Source organism: Diceros bicornis, chromosome 7 (assembly GCF_020826845.1).
Source record: "Diceros bicornis minor isolate mBicDic1 chromosome 7, mDicBic1.mat.cur, whole genome shotgun sequence".
Lineage (NCBI taxonomy): Eukaryota > Metazoa > Chordata > Mammalia > Perissodactyla > Rhinocerotidae > Diceros > Diceros bicornis.
Window position 1 is genome coordinate 38,936,288 of NC_080746.1, and position 16,287 is coordinate 38,952,574.

At 35.4% G+C, this 16,287-nt stretch overlaps 1 long non-coding RNA gene across 1 annotated transcript; it reads right to left on the minus strand.

Moving 5' to 3' along the window:
- Positions 1 to 1,230: 1,230 nt before the first annotated feature.
- Positions 1,231 to 16,132, minus strand: LOC131408527 (uncharacterized). The gene is made up of 3 exons (XR_009220780.1): positions 15,842 to 16,132; positions 14,127 to 14,220; positions 1,231 to 2,359 (listed from the first exon to the last, which is right to left on the minus strand). It is a non-coding gene; the product is annotated as an uncharacterized LOC131408527 (long non-coding RNA).
- Positions 16,133 to 16,287: the final 155 nt, after the last annotated feature.

Here is a 16,287-nt window from a genome sequence, read left to right on the forward strand (position 1 = left end):
TAAGAGTCAGGCACTAAAGAGTTGCATTTGCTATGAATGACTGGCAGGCTTCACTGAGAGTGCTCTGACAAGGATCCAGTCATTTCCTTTGGGGATGGGGACGACTGTCAGTATCTGAAGGCAATAGTAAAATGAAAAGACTATAAATGTATGCATCTATCTCATTTGAAAATGGGGCACAGGAATTTATGGTGTCTTAATTTTTTGCTTTTGAGAAACATGAAAAATAGAGAAAGTAGAGAGAACATATAACAAAAAACCTCCATTCCAACCAGTGAGGATTGACATCTTAATATTTTGTCATATTTGCTTCAAGTGGTTTTTTAAAACAGCTTTATTGAGATATAATTTACATAACAAGAATTTCACCCACTTTAAGTGTACAATTCAATGATTTTGGGTATATTTACAGAGCTCTGCAACCATCACCACAATCTAATTTTAGAACATTTCCATCACTCCAAAAAGAAATCTCATGCCCATTTGCAGTCACAGCCCATTTCCACCCTTAGCTCCAGGCAACCAGTAATCTACTTTCTGTCAATATAGATTTGCCTATTCTGGACATTTCATATAAATGGAATAATATAATATGTGGTCTTCTGTGGCTGACTTGTTTCACTCAGCATGTTTTTGAGGTTCATCCATGTTGTAGCACTTATTAGTATTTTGTTTCTGTTTATGGTTGAATAATATCCATTGTCATGAACATACCACATTTTATTTATCCATTCATCAGTTGATAACATTTGGGCTGTTTTCATCTTTTGGCTATTATGAATAATGTTGTTATGAACATTCATCTACAAGTCTATGTGTGGACCTGTTTTTATTTTTCTCGGGTAGATACCTATGAGTGGGATTGCTGGGTCACATGATAACTCTATGTTTGAGAAACTGCTACCCTGATTTCCAAAGTGCCTGCAACATTTTGAATTTTCACGAGCAATATATGAGGGTTCAAATTTCTTGACATCCTCACCAACACTTGTTATTGTCTTTTTTTTATGGCACTTCCAGTTGGTGTCAAGTCATATCTCGTGGTTTTGATTTGTATTTCCTCGATGACTAATGATGTTGAGCGTTCATTTCTATGCTTATTGATTGGCCATTCATATATCTTTTTAAAATAAATTTCTATTCAAATCCTTTGCTTATTTTTTTTTTTGTTATTGGTCTTCTTACTATTGAATTGCAAGAGGTTCTTATATCTCCTGGTTACAAGTCCCTTGTTGAATATATGACTTGCAAGTATTTTCTTCCAGTCTGTGAGTTATCTTTTCATTTTCGTAATTATGTCTTTTGAAGTGCAAAAGTTTTGAATTTTGATTAAGTCCAATTTATCAATTTTCTTTATTGTTTGTGCTTTTGGTGTTGTATTTAAGAAATTACTGCCTAGTTCAAGGTCATGAAGATATATTCCTATGTTTTCTTCTAAGAGTTCTATAGTTTTAGCTACATTGAGGTCTATGATCAATTTTTGTGTATGGTGTGAGGTTTAGATTCAAATTCATTCTTTTGTAAGTGAATATCTATTGTTTCAGCAACATTTGTTGAAAAGACTATTCTTTCACAGTTGAATTGTCTTGAAACCTTTGTTGAAATCAATTGACCATAAATTTAAGGGTTTATTTCACTTTCAATTCTATTCCATCGAACTAGATAGCTATCCTTATACCAATGCCTTGATTATTATAGCTTTGTACTAAGTTTTGAAATGGGGAAGTGTGAGTTGTCCAAATTTTTTGTTGTTTTTCAAGATTGTTTTGGCTATTCTGGGTCCTTTGTGTTCATAAATCAATTTTAGGACCAGCTTTTAATTTCTGGGGGGAAAAAAGTCAGCAGGAATTATAAGAGGAACTGCACTGAATCCATAGATCAATTTGGGAAGTATTGCCATCTTAACAATATTAAGTCTTCTGATTCATGAATATGGAATATCTTTCCATTTATTAGGTCCTCTTTAACAATGTTTTGTAGTTTCCAGTGTAGAAGTCTTGCAATTCTTTTGTTAAATTTATTCCTAATCATTTTATTCTTTTGGATGCTATTGTGAATGGAATTGTTTTCTTTCATTTTCAAATTGTTCATTGCTATTGTATAGAAGTCAATTGATTTTTGTATACTGGTTTTGTATCCTACAATCTTGTTGAACTTGTTTATTAGTTTTAGTAGTTTTATAGTGGTTCCTCAAGATTTTTTCTATACCAAATCATGTCATCTGTCAATAAAGATAGTTTTATTTCTTCCTTTCCAATTTGGATGCTTTTTCTTTTTCTTGCCTAACTGTCCTGACCAGAATCTCCAGTGTAATGCTGAATAGAAGTAGTGAGAACAGACATCTTGAAGGGTCTTGTTCCTGTTTCAAGCATTTTTAAATAGAATAAATAAATATTCCAGATGAAGTGGAAGCACCTTTCAGATCCAAAGCCCAAACCCTAATCTCCTTCTCCTCCCCAGCCCCATAAGGAACAACTAACATGAATTTGGTGCATTTTCTATCTGTAGATGTCTTTTTGTTTTGTGTGTGTGTGTGTGTGTTGTATATCCACTAATAATATGGAGTATTGTTCTGTGCATATGCTATTTTTATTCTATATAAATGATTTTATACCAAATATGCTAATATTTTTGCAATTTTTAAATTCAACATTACCAGTTTCAAGATATACTCATACATATACATAGTTTGTCATAAGAATATATTCTATTAATGCATTTCTCTATTGGTGGGTATTTAGATTGCTTCCAGTGTTTTTTATTATAAATGATGCTGCATTAAAAATCTTTTATGTGGGGGCTGGCCCGGTGGCACAAACAGTTAAGGGCGTGCGCTCCGCTGCAGCGGCCCGGGGTTCGCCGGTTCAGATCCCGGGCGCGCACCGATGCACCACTTGTTAAGCCATGCTGTGGTGGTGTCCCTTATAAAGTAGAGGAAGATGGGCATGGATGTTAGCCCAGGGCCAGTCTTCCTCAGCAAAAAAAGAGGAGGATTGGCAGATGTTAGCTCAGGGCTGATCTTCCTCACAAAAAAAAAAGAAAAAAAAAGTCTTTTATGTGTCCTTGTAATTATATGTGAGAATTTATCTAGGGTAGATATTTTGAAGGGTTATTTTTAGGTGATATAGAAACTACATTTTGGGGCCGGCCCCGTGGCTTAGCAGTTAAGTGCGTGCACTCCGCTTCTGGCAGCCCGGGTTCGGATCCCAGGCGTGCACCAACACACTGCGTCTCCGGCCATGCTGAGGCCATATCCCAAGTACAGCAACTAGAAGGATGTGCAACTATGACATGCAACTATCTACTGGGGCTTTGGGGAGAAAAAAAAAAGGAGGAGGATTGGCAATAAATGTTAGCTCAGAGCCAGTCTTCCTCAGCAAAAAGAGGAGGATTAGCACGGATGTTAGCTCAGGGCTGATCTTCCTCACAAAAAAAAGAAACTACATTTTGTATTTTATTAGGCAATGTCAAGTTGCTTTACCTCGTGATTTTCCTAATTAACACAGTCACTAGCAGAGTAAGAGAGTTTCTCTCCCTATACCGCCAGATACACTTGATAATGTCAAATTTTTAGTTGTTGGTGATTTGATTGGCAAAATAATTTATCTCCTTTTATATTATTATTATTATTATTATTTATTTATTTTTTGTGAGGAAGATCGGCCCTGAGCTAAACATCTGCCAATCCTCCTAATTTTGCTGAGGAAGACTGGCCCTGGGCTAACAACCATGCCCATCTTCCTCCACTTTATATGGGACACCTGCCACAGCATGGCCTGACAAGTGGTGTATCCGTGCGTGGCCGGGATCCGAACTGACAAACCCCAGGCCACTGCAGCGGAGTGCGTGCCCTTAACTGCTTGCGCCACCAGCCTGGCCCCATCCTTTTATATTATTATTATTACTAATATTAATATTGTGTGACCTGTTTCCTGGTGGGGTGACATGCTTTTTCATTGATTTATTAGCCTTTTGTGGGTTTCAGTTTTGTGAGTTACATTATATATTTTGTTCATTTTTTCAGTTAGATTGCCTTTTTTTCCTACTGATTTGTAAAGTTTTTTAAATGTTTAGGATACTAATTCTATGTCTATTGTATTGTTGCAAATACAGTCATATGCCGCATAACAACGTTTTAGTCAATGACGGACCACAGATATGATGCTGGTCCCATAAGATTAGTACCATATAGCCTAGGTGTGTAGCAGGCTATACCATCTAGGTTTGTGTAAGTACACTCTATGATGTTTGCACAATGATGAAATCGCCTAACAACGCATTTCTCAGAACATATCCCCTCATTAAGCGACACATGACTGCATCTTATCCCAGCCCACTACTTCCATTTAAATTTGTTTATAGTGTCTTTCTTAGATATTTAAAAAAAATTAAATGTAAACAAACTTATTAATCTTTTTCATTATGATTTTTCCCTTATGTCCTATTTAAGTAATCCACTTTTTCTTGAAATCACAGATTTTATTTTCTTTTAATTCTTTTAATTTTTTTGTTTCTCATCTTTGTTTCACTCACTTAGAACATTGTGTTGTTGTTGGGAGGTAGGGATCTATACTGTTCTTGGGTATTTCTGTAGAAATCCAATTGCCTACCACCATTTCCCCACTAAGTTGGAATCCTCCAGTGTCATATGCCAAGTTCCAATATAAGCATGGATCTCTTTCTAAACTCTCCATTCAATTCCATTATGATTTGTCCATTTCTGTGGTGAAACTACACTGGTTTAAATACTATAGCTCTATACATATTGATAATTGGTAAGGCAACTCCCCATGTCCTTATTCATCTTGTTCAGAATTAATTTGGCTAGATTAGTAGAGTTAAACTTCAGTATTCATTTTAGAATAAATTTGTCAAGTTCCATAAAAATCCTGTTGATTTCAATTGAAACTGCATGAAGTTAAAGAGAAATTTGGTGTGGATATAGCTCCTGTATTGAGCAGTACCACCCATTAACTGATATATTCCTCCATTTATTCAGATCTTGTGTGTACAGTCATTCCCCCTTATTTGCGGGGGATACATTCCAAGACACCCAGTGGATGCCTGAAACCACAGATAGTAATGAACTCTATATATCCTATGTTTTTTCCTATACATACATACTTATGATAAAGTTTAATTTATAAATTAGGCATAGTAAGAGATTAACAACAATAACTCATAATAAAATAGAACAATTATAACAATATACTGTAATAAAAGTTACTATAGATCTTAGTAACCTCAGCATACAATTTTTTTTCTTTCCTTATTAAGTAGAGAACTTTCACCTTTTCACTTCAAGGAAGCACTTTACAGCTTCTCTTTGGCATATCCAAATGGCCAGCATCACTACTCTCATGCTTTGGGGCCACTATTAAGTAAAATAAGGGTTACTTGAACACAAGCACTGCGATACAGCAACAGTCAATCTGATAACTGAGACGGCTACTAAGTGACTAACGGGCAGGTAGCGTATACAGCATGGATGCCCTGGACAAAGGGATGATTCATATCCTGGTTGGAACACAGCGGGATGGTGTGAGATCTCATCACACTACTCAGAATGGTGTGTAATTCAAAACTTATGAATTGTTTTTTTCTGGAAATTTCCATTTAATATTTTCAGACTGTGATTGTGGGTAACTGAAACCACAAAAAGCAAAACTGCAGATAAGAGGGGACTACTGTACTTCAGTAAAGTTTCAGGATTTTATCCATAAAGATAATGTATCTGTTTCCTTAGGAAACAGATATTCTTAGGAATTTTATAACTTTTTTATTGTATTATGAATGGACTTTTTTCTATTAATTTTTATTATATTTATTGATCTTTTATCTCTTTTCAAACCTTATACCTCTTATTTCCTATTAGTTCTACTAGCTTGACCACTGATTCTAGAATTTTCCATGTAGATGCTCATATTTTCTGAAAAAAATACAAAACTTATATATCTTCTTTTCCAGTAGTCATACCTCTTACTCTTTTTTTATTTTGGAGCTGGGCAGGAATAGAAGTCTTATATAATTAGATATGATCTCCAGTGAAATGTTGAATGTTGACTGAGTTAGTAGAAATTCTACATTCATTTCAGATTTTAAAAAGAGTAGTTCTAAACTTTAACATTAATTTACATTCTATCATTTATCACCTAATCTGAGACACTTTTTCAAATGACAAGGACTCAGGGAAGACAAGCATAAACCAGAACCCTACTAATTTGTTGAAGAGCTGAAAACTAATATAGAATATTTGAGCAATGCAATTTAAAAATTTACCTAATGGACATATACTGAACTTTGTACTCCCAAGTTGCAGAATATAAGTTTTTTTCAAGTACTATGAATAAACTTCACAAAACTGACCATAAAACTGTGGCCATAAAATAAGTTTTAACAAATGTCAAAGGGTAGAAAGCAGGCAGAACATGTTCTCTAACAAAACTATAAAGTTGGAAATTAATATTAGAAAGATAACTAGAGAATCCCCAATTTTGTAAAATTAAACACGTATTTCTAAATAAGCCTTTAATCAGAAAGAAAGAAAAATGAAAATTCATAAATACTTTAAACTGAATGAGAGTAAATATTCTACATTTCAAGTCTTGTAGGATGCTAGGTAAACAGTATAAAAGGGAGATTTATAGGCTTAAATAAATATCTAAGAAAAGAAAGAAGGCTGGAACATTAAATGAATTAAGCATCAATCTCAGAAAGTTAGGGGAAAAAAAAACCACAGCAAAGAAAGTAGAAAAAAGAAAATCATAAAAATAAGACCAGAAATTGATGAAATAGAAAATTAATATAAAATAGAAAGGATGAACAAAACCAAAAGCTGGTTTTTTGAAAAGTCTAAAAAAATCGACAAACCTCCTGCGAAAATGATAAAGACCAAAATTAGAAGGCACAAGCAATCAACATTAGAAAAGATAAAGAGGTCATCACTATAGATGCTTAAAAAGGAAATAAAGATAATATAAACAACCTTAAGCCCATATATTTTAAAATTTAGATGAAATAAATTCTTAGGAAAACATAATAGCAAAACTGACACAAGAAGAAATAGAATGCTGAGTATATCTTTAACTATCAAGGAAACCGAAGCTGCAGTCAAAACTCTTTTCACAGTCTCTTCAATAAATGGTGCTGGGAAAACTGGACAGCCACATGCAAAAGAATGAAAGTAGACCACTATCTTTCACCATATACAAAAATTAACTCAAAATGGATCAAAAACTTAAAGGTAAGACCTGAAACTATAAAACTTCTAGAAGAAAATATAGGCAGAACACTCTTTGACATCCGTCTTAGGGGGATATTTTTGAATTCCATGTCTACTCGGATGAGTAGAAAAAATAAGCAAGTGGGACTTCATCAGACTAAAGAGCTTCTGCAAGGCAAAGGAAACCAGGATCAAAATGAATAGACAACCCACCAGCTGGGAGAAAATACTTGCAAATCACATATCTGACAACATATTAATCTCCATAATATATAAAGAACTCACAGAACTGAACAAAAAAAAAAACCAAATAACCCGATCAAAAAGTGGGCAAAGGAAATGAACAGACATTTTTCCAAGGAAGATATACAGATGGCAAATAGTCACCTGAAAAGATGTTCAACATCACTATTCATCAGGGAAATGCAAATCAAAACTACACTAAGATATCACCTTACACCCGTTAGAAAGGCTGAAATCACCAAAACAAAAAATAACGAATGTTGGAGAGGATGTAGAGAAATGGGAACCTTCATTCACTGATGGTGGGAATGCAAACTTGTGCAGCCTCTGTGGAAAACAGTATAGAGATTCCTCAAAAAATTAAAAATAGAAATACCCTATGAGCCAGCTATCCCACTACTGGGAATCTATTGAACAAACCTGAAATCAACAACCCAAAGAGGCTTATGCATCCCTATGTTCATTGCAGCATTATTCACTATAGCCAAGACGCAGGAGCAACCCAAGTGTCCATTGACAGATGACTGGGTAAAGGACACGTGGTATATATACACAATGGAATACTATTCGGCCATAAAAAAAGACACAGTCGAGCCATTTGCAACATGTCCATGGATGGACATGGAGGGAATTATGTTAAGTGAAACAAGCCAGACAGAGAAAGACAAACACCATATAACTTCACTCATATGTGGAATATAAACTAACACACGGACAGAGAGAACAGTTTGGTGGTTACCAGGTGGAAGGGGGTTGGGGGGTGGGGCACAAGGGGTGAAGGGGTGCATTTATATGGTGACTGACAAACAATAACATACAACTGAAATCTCACAATGTTATAAACTACTATGAAATCAATTTAAAAAAAAAAACAAACTCTTTTCACAAAGGAAATTCTAGGCTCAGCAAATTTAACTCTGATCTTAAGACAAATTTTTCTGGAAAACAGAAAAGGAAAGAATATTTCCCAACATATTTTATGATACAGGTTTCCAACAAGGACACTATGAGAAAGGAAAATAATAGGCCAATGTCACTTATGAACATAGATGCAAAAGTCCTAAATAGAATCTGAGTAAACTGATTCCTCCAATATGTTCATCATGATCAACATGAGTTTATTCCAGGAATGAAAGATTAGTTGACAGTTAAACAAATAAATTAATATAGTAACACACACTAACAGATTAAAAGAGAATCTCATTAGACGCATAAAAGTGCTTGAAAAAATTCGCCATCCACTTAGCAAACTAAAAACTGTAGGAAATTTTCAATTGAATTAAGTGCATCTACCCCAAACCTTCAGTAAACATCACATTTAATAGTGAAAAGTTACAAGCGTTCCCTTTCAGATCAAGAAAAAGCCAAGGATTCCTGTCATCACCTCTTCTATTCAACATTTTCCTGGATGTCCTATCCAACATAAGAAGACAAGGGAAATAAGAGAGGAGACGGGAAAAAAGATTGGAAAGGAAGAAACAAAGCTGTCATTATTCTTAGATATGATTTCATATGTGAAAAATCCAAAAGATCTATGAATAAACTATCTTAATTAATAAGAGGGTTTCACAAGGTCTCTGAATTTAAAATAGCAGTATATAAAAAACAATTATATTTATATAGATCAGCAACAAACAATTAGAGAATCAAAATTTAAGAAAGATGCCATTTACAACAGCGTTACATATTAAGCAGCACCTAAGGCTAAAGCTAACAAAAATCTGCAAGACTTCTATGAAGACAATAATATTAAGTTACTTAAAGGCAATCAAAGACCTAAATAAATGGAAAGACATAACTTGTTAATAGATTTGAAAACTCAATATTGTAGAAATGTCAATTCTTCTTAAATTGATCTATAGATTCAACACTATCCCAATCAAAATACCAAAAATATTTTTGTAGAACATAACATTTTAAATTTTATACTGAAGTGCAAACAGCCAAAAGTAGCAAAGCACTCATTAAAGAGGGACGAGGTAAGAAGACTGGCTTTCCCAGATTTCGAAACCCCTCTATCAGACCATGCACAAAAATGAATTCCTTGTGGACTTGTGAAAAGCCTAACTATAAAACCTTCAGAAGATAATAACTGAGATATCAATATAACCTCCAAGTAGGGAATAATTTCTTAATCAAGAAATACCATGCACTAAGCAAAAAGGAAAAGACTGATAAATTGAACTACTCTAATATTAAAGATTTTTGCATATCAAAATATACTAAAAAGAGAAGCCAAGAAGTACAAAATATATGTGTTGCACAAATAAGCGACAGAGAACTAAAACCCAAAGTATTAAGAACTCATAGAAATCAATAAGAAAAAGACAGTAGACAGACTTGAACGGATACTTCACAAAAGAAGAAATCCAAATGGACAATAAACATATGAAAAGTGATTGGTAATCAAGGAAATGCAAGTTAAGACCTCAATGAGGTAGCACTATACACCTAGCAGATGAGCTAAAACTGAAAAGTTGGACAATATCAAGTGTGGTGAGATTATGGAACAAGAAGTCTTATCCTGCTGATGGCTGCACCTCTGCACATTTGTAAGAATGTTCATAGTGGCATTATTTGTAATATCCCCATACTGGAAACATAAATATTAGAATAAATAAATTATACTGTGTATTTTTACACAATGAAAGTCTATACAGTATATCACAGCTACTTATAATACACATTAAGTAGAAGGAAAAAAACAAAACACAAAAGAACGCATATAATATGACTCATTTATATAAACATTTTGAACATTTATATAAAGTTCAAAAATTGGCAAGACTAAACATTACCATTTAGAAATGAATACATAGGCATTTATTGAAATTTACTAGGGGGCTTTATATTTTATTAAATTTTGTAAATGTTCAATGTTTATTGAAAAGAATGTGTATTCTCTTCTTTTTGTTGAAGGATTTTATATACATATATAAATGCAATATATAAATATAAATATAATATTTATATTTATTTATATATAAAAATAAATATAAATATAAATATATATAAATATAATAAGCATACCATATCTACGAACATAATGCATCAATTTGTTAATCTGTCTGCTTGATCAACCTGAGAAATTTATGTTAAAAAAAATTCCTGCCATGATTGCAGATTTGTCAGTTTTTCCTTTTAGTTCTTTATTTTTGCTTCATATTTTTCCAGACTATGTAGTTAGGTGTATACATGTTCATGACTGTAATGTTTTCCTAGTGCAATTTTCTTTGTTATACAATAAGATGTCCCTATTAATGTCCTTGTTAATGCTACTCTATTTAAAGAATACTTTTGATAATTAATATTGCTATATAAATTTTTTGCTGTTGTTGTTTAGAACTTGCCTGGTAGATCTTCTTTTATCTCTTTATTTTCTATACTTTGTTTAGTTTTAACAGTTTTTTATTGTTTGTTTTTAATTGTCTTAATAATAATGGACTGGCCAGCTAGTGAGATAACCATGTGATCAGATACGTAAGAGGTGGTTAAATTATAACATTATCTAGTAATCTAGCCTGGACCATGAGCATATTTCATTGAGGCTGTCTCCAGGAAATCATTTCTCTGGGCCCCAGAGCATTTTCATTTTTAAAATCAGGATTTTGTTGATAGAAAGCAAGCTACTTTATTTTTCTATTCTTTTCATTTGTCAAAATAGATTAAAGCATCAGCTTTTTATATTAGAAAATCGGTCATTTTCAGATTAAAAAATTTAAAATAGATGTATATTACTTTATTCTTAAACGTGATTTCTGACTTGTGACCATTGGGTTTTTTCCTCCATTTTCTTATTAAAAGCCTCAAAGAAACATTTCCAAGCAAAATTTTCACAATTTGTGGGCTGGTAACTTTGTAAATGAGGGGGTTTCCTAGAATTGGGGAAAGTGATTCAATTGAAAGAGGAGGGAGGTTGGATTAAATCAGAGTTGTGACTGGATCAAGGGTGGGGCTGATTGAATTAGAATTTTGAAGGTAAATATAAAGCCTGATAATTACATGAGTTTTCATTTAGAGATTCTTTCCTGAAAAGAAATCACCTTTCTGGGTCTTGGCATATCTTCATTTCAAATCTGGATTTCAGACTAGCAGAATGTAAATTACGTTTTTCTCCTTTAAAATATAAAAGAGATTAAGGCAATACTTTTTCCATCAAAATGTGGTGGTTTTTTTTCCTGTTAAAACTCACTCACTCATTCATTCACTCATTTGGAAAACGTTTACAGACACCTGCTGGTGCCAGGCACTGTTTTAGATGCTTGGCCTACATCACCAGGCAAAACAAAGATTCTTGCCCTTGTAGAAATTATATTCTGCATGGGGTAGGTAGAGAAAGAAATAATAAACATAACTAAATTATATAGGATCATGGAAGATTTACATACTATGTAAAAAAGGAAAGTAGAGCTGGATAAGAGAGATAAGGAGTGCAGGATGTTGGAGGACCAAGGGGGAGGATGGTTGCAACTTGAAACAGGGCTGTCATGGTTGGCTGACCTCATCTGAACAGAGATTTGAATAAGACTGGCCAAAAATATTGGCCGAGGAAACAGGAAGTGCAAGGGCCCTAAGGCAGGAGCTCTGCTCAGACAACACCATGAAGGCATGTAGCCTAGAGAGGCAGGAGCAAGAGAAGAGATCAATTAGGTAAAGGACAGCCTTGAGGGACATTGTGAGAACCTCTGACTTTTACTGTGAGGGAAACAGGAGCCACTGTCTCCCCACTGACTGGATCCCCTTATCACCCCATCTCATCCAATTGTATTATTAATTTTTAAAAATTCCTGCCAATCTGATGCTGTAACATGATAATTCATTGTTTGCTTTCATTTTCCTAATAGGAAGGTTGAGTGTCTTCCATGTTTATTGTCTGTTTGGAATTGCTTTTTTGAATGGCCTGTTTATATTCTTAGCTCATTTTTTACTGAGTTGTTTGTATTTTTTATATTATGTATATTATTAGTAGTCCTAGTAGTAGTACCCTTTCACATGTTATAGGCATTATAGAATTTACCTGCTAATCTAGCATTTATCTTTGACTTTGTTTTGGGCATCTTTTGCCATAAAATTAAATTTTTATATAGATGAATTTTTAAAGTTATTTCTTTTACAGTTCTTAGGTATTCTGCCTTGATCAAAAGGTCTTTACAAACCCTAGGTTGTACAAACAGTCTTTTAAATTTTCTTTTTAGATTTTTATGTTTCTTTTTTTCCTTTTGGGTGTTTAATTCAACTTGCTGTAGTGTTTGTGCAAGTTTTGAAACTGGAATTCCTACATTCAACCTGCCATAAGAATAGCTAGTTTTGTAATCACAGTTATTACATAAAACATCCTTTTCACATTCACATACCTTTGTCATATTAAAATGAAGGAGCTTTTTTTTTTTTTTTGCTGAGGAGGATTCCCCCTCAGCTAACATCCGTTGCCAATCTTCCCCTTTTTTCTGTTTTATGTGGGCCATTGCCATAGCATGGCAGCTAACAGACAAATGGTGTAGGTCTGCACCCGGGATTCAAACCCCGGCCTCTGAGGCAGAGCATGCCAAACTTAACCACTAGGCCACCGGGGCTGGCCCAAGGAGCATTTTTTAAGGTTAGGATATACTACACCATATCCAAGAGCTGATAAGAATGATCCGAGAGGGCCAGCCACAGTGGCCTAATGGTTAAGTTCAGTGCACTCTGCTTCGGCGGCCCAGGTTTGGTTCCTGGGGGTGGACCTACACTGCTCTATTAGAGGCCACGCACGCAGTGCTGGCGGATGGGTTGATAGATTACGAGAGACGTGAAATACAGTAGGATGCCAGCCACTAAGAAGGCTGGAGGAATAGGGACCCAGAGCACAAGGAGAGGGCTTGGGTCACCTCGTCTCTACTAATACGTGGAAAGCTGGGGGTATGAGTACAGTCAAAGGCAGCTTGTTAGATCTGCCAGTGGGGCAGATGAGGAGTCCTTGTTGAAGAGCTTCTGTCTTCCCAGAGAAGTCAGGAAATCATCCATTCCTGGGAAAGAGGATGAGGAGGGAAAAGAGGGTGGAAGAGGTGTGTAGATTTGAGGAAACGGCAATGTGGGAAAACATATTATTGCAGAATGGGAAAATAAACAGGAGAGTATAAGAGGATTAGCAGGCAGAATTAAGGGCCCAACTAGATTTTTGTAGTAATGGGTTTAAAATGAGAACTTTGGGGAGGTTATGTATGATTTTTTGCCAGCAAAGGTAGCTGATGGTGAATTTTAAGTTTTTAGTAAGCTTATTTTCAGTTTCTTTTTCTAATACTTGCAAACTATGTCAATACCTTTACAGTTTCCTTTTCTTATTAGTACTTTAAAATCACTTAAGTAAAAACTTTTTAGGTTCTTTTTCTTATCAATACTTTCAGACCATTTAAGTCAAAGCTTTTGATATTGTGGACTGATTATATCATATGTTGGTGTTAATGAAACTACAGGGGTGGTTATTTAATCATGGTTGGTGATCAAAAAATTAGGTGGTGGGCTAGGAGTTCAATGAATTGGGGTAATTGACTCAGGGCTGATAAGGGCAGTTGAAACATAAAACCAGGGGTATTTTCTATAATTGTGTCACCACCTTGCCATTGTTACTTCATCCCTCCACTTCATAGTGCATCATTCATTCATTCATTCAACAAATACTTACTCAGCACCTATTATGTGCCAGGTACTGTTCTATATGCAGAGGATACACCAGTGAACAAGAGAGACAAGGTTCCTGTTTTCCTGGAACTTATGTTCTAATATAGGAAGATAGACAATAATAATAAAAATAATATTAATAATAATAACAACTAACATTTATTTAGCAAGTACTGTTTGCTGAGACAGTTCTAAGCACTTTACAAGTATTAATTCACTTAATCCTTAAAATAACATGAGGGACCAGAATTATCCCCATTGTATGCACGAGGAAACTGAGGGCACAGACAGGGAAAATAACTTGCCTAAGTTTACACAGCTGGGAAAGGCAGAACTGGAATTTAGAACCAAGACCATCAGGCAGTAGATCCCTTTTTCTCAAGGACTTTGCTATGCGGCCTCTCAGACAAGAAACAAGGCAATAACCAAATAATGAACAGAATAAATTCAGGGAGTGTTTAGTACTATAAAAAAATAAATCAAGGTGACGTGATGTATTTATGTGTTGGACGGGTGGGGGTGCAAATGCAGATGTCAGGGAAACCTCACTGAAGAGGTGACATTTGAGCTGAGACTTGAAGGATGGTAACAGTTATCTTGGGGCACAGGCAGCAGTGAAAAAGCTAGAGCAAAGGAATCTTTCCTTGTTTGTGAAACAGAAATGCTCAGTTGGCTGGGGCTAGAGCTTAGTGTGCAAGAGAGTGACTGATTAGAAGTGAAGTCAGGGAGGCAGACAGAAGCCAGACTCCATGGGGCCTCAGGTCACATAAAGAAATTTGATTTTTATTGTACGCGCAGTGGATTTTTATGCAGGAAAGTAACACTACTTGCTTCTTAATTTTGAAAGATCACTCTCACTGCTATATGTAAAATTGACTGTAAGACAAAAGTAGAGGCAGGAAGATCTATTAGGAGGCAATTACAATCCAGGTGGAAAATGATGGCGGCTTGGACTAGAGTAGCAGCAGTAGAATGAAATTTAGGGTGTATCTTGAAAGTACAATTAGCAAGACTTTCAAAAGAACTGGATGTGAAGAGTGAAGGAAAAGGAATTTGAGTAGGAGCCTTGGGATTTTCGCTTTGAGTAACTAGTATGATAGTAGCGTCCTTTACTGAGATGTGTAAGACTAGGGGAGGAATACCTTTGGTAAGAAAAATCAAGAAAGATTTTCATCTTGAACTTTACGGGGGGGGGGGGGGGGGGGGCTTTTTCTACCTTTTTTTTTTTTTAATGTAAAAGTTTCAAAGAAAGAGTTCTGGAAAAAAAGCTTTTAATGTTCAATTTCATGAGCTCTTTACATTTGAAACTAAGTTGAGGGAGTTGAATTTTTGTTTAACAAATATTCACTGAGCATCTACTGTGGCCAAGGACTACGTGACGAGATACTAAGACGAACTAAGCAAACAAGATCCCTGCCCCAAGAGTACTTTTTCGGAGAAGAAAAAAATGAGGATTGGTGGCTTTTTTTTCCTTTTCGTTGTCTTATTAAAACTTCACCTAACGCATGAGTAGCCATCTTATAATAACTGATTCTTGTGCTCCTGGTAGTTGGGCCCACCGTTCTAAACGCTCGATGTCGGGTGAATAAATAAACGAATCTCTAAGAGTGACATCTCCCCCTCCCACTAGAACTTAGGCTTTTTAAAAAATAAAAATTTTAACGAACAATACGAATACAACCTTTGTTTTGAAGGCTAATATTTTTGCAGGAATGGTACCTTTATAAAGATCGTGGTTGCCCCCGTACATATTTGTTCTTTCTTCATATCCAATTAAATGAAAACACTAGTTTTTCCGTAGCCCAACTCTCTAGGCTTGCTGGGTCTAGCTCAGGAGAGAGGAAGCAGAAGCCGACGGATTTAAACGGTTGGGTGGAATCTTTCTCTACGCTCTCTCTCGCTAGCCGGGGACGTGGTGTCGGTTACCCGGGGCTTTCCGTCCCAGCAGTACGGGAATGAAGGAGTCTGGGAGGGGGTCGGGGAAGGAAAAGGCGGAAGAGACATTAAGTAATTGGTTCTTCAGGGTATAAAATTATGTTTAAGGTCTACTCTAAAGGACCGATTTCAAACGCCCGCCCCCTGGGCCGTTTCGGCCCCGCCCCCTGTTGTCGTCACGCCGACTTCCACCTTGACCTCCGCGGATTGGTCGCTGCCTCCGCCTCTGA